The sequence below is a fragment of the Marmota marmota genome, unplaced genomic scaffold (genome assembly GCF_001458135.2).
Source record: "Marmota marmota marmota unplaced genomic scaffold, marMar, whole genome shotgun sequence".
In the NCBI taxonomy this organism is placed as follows: Eukaryota; Metazoa; Chordata; class Mammalia; order Rodentia; family Sciuridae; genus Marmota; species Marmota marmota.
This window is the reverse complement of record NW_026006284.1, coordinates 143,322-151,374: the sequence shown is the minus strand read 5'-3', so window position 1 is coordinate 151,374 and position 8,053 is coordinate 143,322. Positions and strand designations below refer to the sequence as shown.

Below are 8,053 nucleotides of genomic sequence, written 5' to 3'. Positions count from 1 at the left end.
GGGCTAATCATGTTTTAGAGTTGTTATTTGATTTTCCTGCGGTGTGTGTTGATTTGCTAAGAGATGCTATGATGTATGTGAGGTCCCTTCCCTCTCCAAAGAATATATAAAACTGTTGCAAACCCTGGGCTTGGGGCCTCTCAGCATCACCAGTTGCTGTGTGTGCGCGTGCGGAGGACCAAGCTAGCTTGCAATAAACACCTCTTTGCTGTTTACATCAATCTTGGTCTCTGGTGGTCTTTTGGGGGTCCCAAATTCGAGCATAACACCCTGTGATCACCCCCATTTTACTTCCTGTGCTTCTCCATTTTCTCCAGGGTCTTATTAGAATCTGCTGGACTCCGGTCTCCGGGGTTCATATAGGATTTGTCTATGACAATCAGGGCTTCTTTGATGTAGTTCTGCACCCAGACACAGTGTTGCAGATGGCCTGACTGCCAAACCCATGGGTAATCAGGCTAAAATGATACAAGCAGTTCTTTTTGTAGGTTTCTAAGACCAAGGAGGGCCTGTTGTTGCAGTTGCGTGTTCGGTCTTGATTGAGGAGGTCCGTGAATTCTTTACACACTTGCTGAGCTGCCTGCAGCGTTATTCCTTGTTGCCATCTTGGTTTAGGGTCTGTAAACAACTCAGGATGGCGCCTGCAATTTGCCAGAGGGAGTGGTTTGTGAAGTAACGCCAGCGAGCCATTAAGTGTGGAGATTCCTTATTGGTTGACTGCTGTATCTAGTTCATGTTAATTAAGATAAGCTGTGTGTAATGTATATATACCCCTCTGGTCCTACAATAAATGGCTCCCACTCCAGCTGTATCAATCTACACAAGTTGCTGGTCACCGCCCCCCCCCTGGTTATTTTGCTGCAGCCAGACTGCGGCAGGTTTACCCTCCTAGGTGAGGCCTGGTTAAATATTTGGCCACTGGCTTACTAGGAAACTCCACTTCACGGCCATATGCAAAGTCCCAAGCCAAGTGAACAGCTTTTCCTTTCACCAAGGATATCAGGAGTGTCACAGAACAGCTTTCCGTCTCCCAGCTGGAAGATTCAGCCCAGTCTTGTCCAACTTTTCCCACAACAATCAGCCATTTTTGGACTTTGCTTTTCTGAGAACACCCTCCAGCAGCAAAGCATTTAAGCATTCAGAAGGTGACAATCACCTGTGCACTTCAGCCATAGTCATTTATATTTGGACAGGGAGCTGAAGAGAGACAGTCTTCCCAGAACAGAGCAGAAGACTTCATGGGATTCATCAGGGCTACCACCAGCTCCTTCTGACAGGGGAGACCCAGAGGATTCTTAGCCATGGAAAATGGGACCTTTGTGGATTACAGTCTGATCAGGCACAAGCAGGTATGGGTTGACATTCTGCACCTCTTCCATCTGGTGAACCATGTCATGGAGCCCCAGGTTCTTTGTCCTGCAGCGCCCAGGGTGTGCACGTGGGGCAACAGCAGGTCTGAGTGGCTGTAGGCATCCCCAAGGGCGCCCAGAGCGCCTCCCTCTATCCCAGAGAGTTGGGGAAGCAGGCCAGCCAGGTGCCCTAGGTGCAAAGGCAGGGCGGCCCCCTCCTGGCTCTGGTGGCCAGGCCAGGACTGCTGGTGGCTGCTGTTGGCCGCAGGCTGGTGCAGGGGGATAATGGCCGCAGCATAGGCTTCCCTCAGATGTGAGTAGGGATCCGCGGACTGAGTGTAAGCCAACTGCTGGTAGGGTGGTGGAAAGTAGGGTGGTGGCTGGTATTCAGGACTCCAGTGTGGGACAGCAGCCTGGCGGAGCTATAAAGATGTTGCCCTGTGGTTAGTTGGGAGATGCGCGGGTGGGGGGCGGGGATGAGTCCTCAAAGCCTGCGGGAAGGTCTGGGCGTTGGGTTCCCGGGGTGTTCAGAAGCACCAAGTCAGGACATCTTGCCCAAGCCAGATAAGTCCAAGCCTGTGCTCCAGAGGTAAGTCAGCTTGCAGCAAACACTGCGCCGGATGTGCTCGCTAATCAGCCACAAATGTTGGAGTCATAATTTAATTTTAAATAATGACTATATTTTAACACTGATTTGTAAAACTCATGAAAAGTTAATGGTTGGCTCTTGCTAGCTGCTGAAAATTGGTACTAGCACATGACTCAATGGGGACATATTAGAAGGATTTTTTTTAATATCAAGAAGACAACTCACTGATATCACTGCTTCTGTTATCATTGCACCAAAAGTCCTATCAATAAATAGAAGAAAATTTTAAAATGAAGACCATATGAACTGGAAAAAAGAAAAAGCAACTTTTAGAACTTCCAGATGATGTGACTGCATAGTTAGAAAATTTAAAAAAAAAATGGTCTCTTAGCTATTAGCTCAATATTCAAAAACTAATGCTATATCATAACACTAGCTATACTTACAAAACAAGAGAGAATATCAAATGGTAACAAAATATACTGGCTTCTAAGAATGCATCCTACAAAATTATGCAAGTGTTTATGGGGATCATTATAAACACTGTGTTGGGAAATGGGGGGGGGGTGCTCCCTAAATGCAGTCTGCAAGAACCACAAGCAGGAAGACTCCATATTTTTAAGGTATCATTTTCCCTAACTTGAGCTAAAGGTTCACTAGAAGCCCAATTGAAAGCCCAGGATGTTGTTCAAGAGACTTGAAGGAGTGCCCCACATGGCTCAAGGTTCTTAATCCAGGGGAATGAAGGGAAGAGGCTATGCAAACATGAGTAAAAGACAATTATATCTTTGTTTTCACTAACCTCTAACTAAACTCAACATTTACTTCAATGACGGAAGTAGATAGCCCACATAGGTTCAGCATGCCCTGTGCATTTGTTATCAATATAAATTACAGATTTTCTTTTTGGTAATCACTGTATGGTTGGAAATGATTGTGTCTCTCATCTCTTCAAATTAACAGTAGTTATTAGGTTCACCACCAGATTTTGTCCTTTTACATGCTAATTAATAGCCAAGGATGCCTATCATATTAACATTTCTAGTATTCTCATTACTGCACTTTAATAATTGATTTTCTCTGTAATTCCAGTTGCAAATGTTCTGCATCTACTAGCATTACTCTGAGAAGGTGCTCATTGGCTTCAGCAAATTGCAGAATTGATTTGTTCTTGGCACAAACACACACACACCAAAAAAAAAAAATTTAAGAAGCCCCAAAGTGGTTGGGATGTTACTGGAATATTATATTACTGGGGTATTATGACATTTCAATGAATTCTCTTCGGGCTTTGCTACCTGGAGTGTTACCATGGCAATTTCTCCAATGCCACAAATTTAGCAGTCCAGACAGAGTCATTCATATTGTATGCAAAGGGGTTTCCCCATTGGTGGGGGGCAAGTGAGCATTAACCCATGAACTGCTTAACATGATGGCCTGCTTCCTTTCCCAGTTGCGAATGTTCTTGCATCTACTAGCATTACTCTAAGAAGTGGGTGGGGGTGGAGATGAGTCCCAGCAGGCCTTCCTTTATGAGTGTCCACTGAAAATCATGGCCCATGGCTCCCACTGTAGTCACCTCTGCTCACATTTTTTTCTCACCACTATGGTGTCTCCATCCCCCCACTCCCCAAACACAAACCTTAGCTTGCTGAGGACCAAGCACAGATTTGAGAAGCAGAGCATTCAGGGAGCATGTACCAGTTGGCTAATCTTGGGATGTTCCTCTGCCTCAGCCTTCTCATCTATACAGTGGAGATCACACAACCAATAGTGTTGCTGCTAGGATGAAAAGCATTTGTGTTATTTTCTTTATGGTGAAACAAGTTATCGCATATTAAGACCCTACAAATAATCCTGTGAGGACAGTTTCCTCAGGTAATGAGTACTTATAATTTTTGTAACCTCCACATCCAATTTGAAATACAAGAGTAGGAGGGAGGTATTCACAGTGCCAAACAACACATTCATTCATACCCCAAAGCTTATTATTAAGAAGAAAAAGAAAGAAAATGGGCACAGTAGTGTGTGCCAGCAGCTCAACAGGCTGAGGCAGGAGGATTATCAGTTCAAAGTCATCTTTAGCAACTGAGCAAGATCTTAAGCCTCTTATCAAGATCCTGTCTCTAAATAAAAAAAAAAAATTAAAAGGCTGGGGATGTTGTTCACTTAACCACAGTGCTCCTGGGTTCAATTCATTGTATTAATAATAATAATAATAATAATAATAATAATAATAATAATTTTTTAATATCCTTATTTATTTATTTATTTTTATGTGGTGCTGAGGATTGAACCCATGGCCTCACATGTGCTAGGCGAGCACTCTACCGCTGAGCCACAACCTCAGCCCCAATAATAATATTATTAAAAAGAAAAAAGAAGTAACAACTTTCATAGTATAATCTTTCCTTGGGAAGAACAATTTGACACTTTTTAAAAAAATGATCATTTTCTTTATAAACCTTACTGGAAGGCCTTAAAATCAGCTATTCCAGTTGATTCCTGAGGTCACTGTGAAATCCTATGATCAAAACAAGGTTCCCTGCTGCCTCTGACCCACTTGGGCAGCTGAACTTAAGGTTGCTAATGTGAATTTCCAGGGACACCAAATAAAACACAGACACACACACACTCTACATTTAAACAAGATTCAGGATGGCTCCACTTCTCTCAGCCTCAAGCTCCCCAAATGGGAGAGCAAGGGAAAGTCAGGAGAGGCTGGCCAGAGAGGGAGCATGTTCAGAAGTGGGCTTTTATTGGGGGGACCATCATTCTTAGAAAGTCCCATCCAAAAAAAGGTCAGGAAGGGAAGGGTTACAAAGAACAGGTGAGTGTAATTCTATTCAAGGGGCTGCAGGGTGACATGCCTATGTCTGAAGACACATCCTAAACTTCTGGGACCAGGGCAATATCCAGGTCACTACTAGATGTAGTGATAGTCAAAGCCTCTCTGCTCAGGAATGGAAAACACAAATCATTCAGAGTAACGTCCCACAGTGTCCACCTCCTGTGAGGCCCTGAGACAGGAGCATCTCTCTACCTATGCACTGGGACAGTGCAATTCCTGCACTTCTGCATCTTCCAGCTAATTGACCTACACACAAGGTGAAGTCTCAAATACCCTCAGAAATCTTCACTCCTTGCTGTTTTCAATATGAATTGTTGTTTCTTTTATACTATGATGCCTGAAGCAAAAGTTGGTAGGATCAGATGTCATTTTGATTCTCTGACATCATTATAAAATATGCATTTTCATTAACTGAATATTATTCTTAAAAATGATCTGATAAATAAAAGGTTGTATTTCTAAAAGAAACTGAAAAATTGGGCTGGGGGCATAGGTCAGTGGTAGAGTGCTTATCCAGCATGAGCAAGATGATAGGTTCCATCTCTAGCACCACAAAAGAAAAATTTTTAGTTGTGATGTGTTTTATAGAAAAACTAAAGACATCACAAATGTACACAATTGACACTGATTCAGATCAGATTGCTAGGGATATCATCCTAGGCAGTCTGATGCAACAATTTCATATTTATGAAACACATAAACAATATCAAAAAGCCACTTTAATCAATAGCCTGTTGTTTGTCATGCCATAATATCAACCTTAGACTGAAATAATAAAATAATACTTCAGCTTCTAATTTTAAAACTTAAGACACACTCATTCTTATGGTTTGGATATGAGCTACCCCAAAAAAGCTCATATACAATGAAGGAATGTTCACAGGTGAAATGATTAATTATGAGAGTCATAACCTAATTGGTAGATTAATATATTTGAAAGACTAATGATTTAAATAGATTACTGGGTGGTAACTATCAGCAGGTGGGGCACCACAGAAATAAGTAAGTCACTGGAGCAAGCCCTTAGGAATTATATTTTTGTCCTGGCTCCTCGATGTCTGTCTGCTACCCCTCTAATGTGAGGTAAACAACTTTTCTCTGCCACACCCTTCTGCCATGGCAATGTCCTGCCTCACCTCAAGCCTACAACAATGAATGAATGAGGCTGACTCTGGACCTCTGAAACTTTGAGCCCCGAATAAACTTTTCCCCTTCTAAGTTGTTCTTGTCATGTCTTTTGTTCAGAGCAACACAAAGCTGACTAGTATACACACATACAAAATTATATATATAATTTTGTATATATATATCCCAATCTAAATGAACAATATGACAGTTTTCTAGGCCCTTTACCTCCTTCTAAAACTATTTAATCTATCCTTCCCCTCAAATGAAAAACATCTTCACACTTATTTGTTTAACTACAGCCCCTCAGTAATACATTTGCTCTTACTTTCTTCATCACTTTCCAAATTCTATGCAAAAACAATTGTATATAAGTGATGTCTTTTGGGGATGAATTATCTTCTGAGCTAGATTAAATATTCTTCCAAGAGAATATGTATTTCATTCCTCAACACAGCATAATGGAACCTATACCCTGGACTGTAAAAGTGAATGTATATAAACTCCGCTTGAGGTGGACTTTGACTCTACTTGGTCCTTACACATTAACTGCTGGAATGTCAGGAGGTGCCAATGCTTAAGACCCGCAGACACACAGTGACTCCCCTCTGTCTCTGGACTTGGGCCAATGTCTGGATTCAAATAACCTATAAATATCTGGGATCATTTCTCTGTTGATAAGAGTTAAGTCTGGAAATTTTCTTTGGATCCAGGATCCCCTGTTCCTAGTGCCTAGTAACACATCAAGGCCTCTAAGAATTTGTGAACATCAGGGTCCACCTACTCACCCTTCCCAAATTTGTACTCACTCTTCCCAGGTTTTACTCACCCCACATAACTGGCCCTTAATCAATCATCATGAAGATTCCCATAATGTCTTTGCTAGTTTGTACCTAGTTATGATCTTTACCAAGTGTACTGGAGTACTAGACCATTTCTAACCCCCAAATATACAAAGTAGAGAGAATACAGATACCCCTTAAAACTCACAGTGAATTCCAAGATCAGAAACTTTGCATGTAGAATCCTTGAATGCCTAATTCCCCAACCCCACCTCATCCCCATCTACCTGTTCCCTCATTTGTCTCTAAACATGTCATCAATGGTCCCAATTTTTCCCTGTCAGCAACCACCCTACCTGGGTGTATGTCTGGAACCATTTTGCATCCCATGAGCTTCAACAGCTCTGCCATACTGCTTAACTCCATGACCCTCAAAGCCCAGGCCAAAAAAAAAAAAATGAAAATAGGGAAGGAGAACAGGGGTTATTTGATATCTTTTCTGCTTTCTGGTAAAAAGAACATAGATATATCTTTGATAGAACAAAGAAAAGGCACACTGCCTAATTTATTGATTTTACACATAAAAAGGGATTATGTCTAGCCAGTAGCAGCATCCTAATTTAAGCTCTTTTGTTTTCACTTCGGCACTCTTTTTTTCCTATTATAACAATATGTTCATGAATTATTTCATAGGTTTGCTTTATGCCCATTACATTAACTCACAGATGTGTCATGACTCACTATGTTGCCTGTGAAATTATTCCTTACTGTTTGAAAATTCACTTGTAAATTTAAATCTAGTGGTAACATTTTGAGAACAATTTTCATTCAGTTTAGGGTTGCAATACAGTCAATAAGTACCCATCAACTAAAACTATTATTAAGCTGCTTTGGTATAAATGAAAAGAATAATAATAGTGTTTTTAGATCACAGTATTTGTGAAAAGCCTTACATAATTATTATAAAAAGATTGAATTATAAAATTAGTATCTTCCAAATACTGAAATTCTAATAGCAGAGGACATTTAGTTGGACAAGTACTTGCTACTAAAAAGAGTTTCCTGTGTAATATCTATTTTTAAACTTCCAGAAAATCTGGGAGAACACACAAAACCTGCTTTTAAAAAGGGCTTCATCTTTATGTACAAACCTATTAATTCAGTTAAAAATGAAGAGTCTGATTTAAACCACTTTACAGGGAAAAATAAACATGAAAACTTCACTTGAACCAGCTGACATGGTTATGGAGTTGTTTTTCCAGCTGTGTGGTAAGAGCCTATTGGGTTGAGAAAAAAAGAATCAAGCCTATTGCTTCATGGTTTTAAAATTGTACAAAATCTACAGAACCTTTATGGA

At 40.9% G+C, this 8,053-nt stretch overlaps 1 pseudogene; it reads right to left on the bottom strand.

Moving 5' to 3' along the window:
- Window positions 1–287: 287 nt before the first annotated feature.
- On the bottom strand, window positions 288–7,122 carry LOC107161134 (annotated as a pseudogene).
- Window positions 7,123–8,053: the final 931 nt, after the last annotated feature.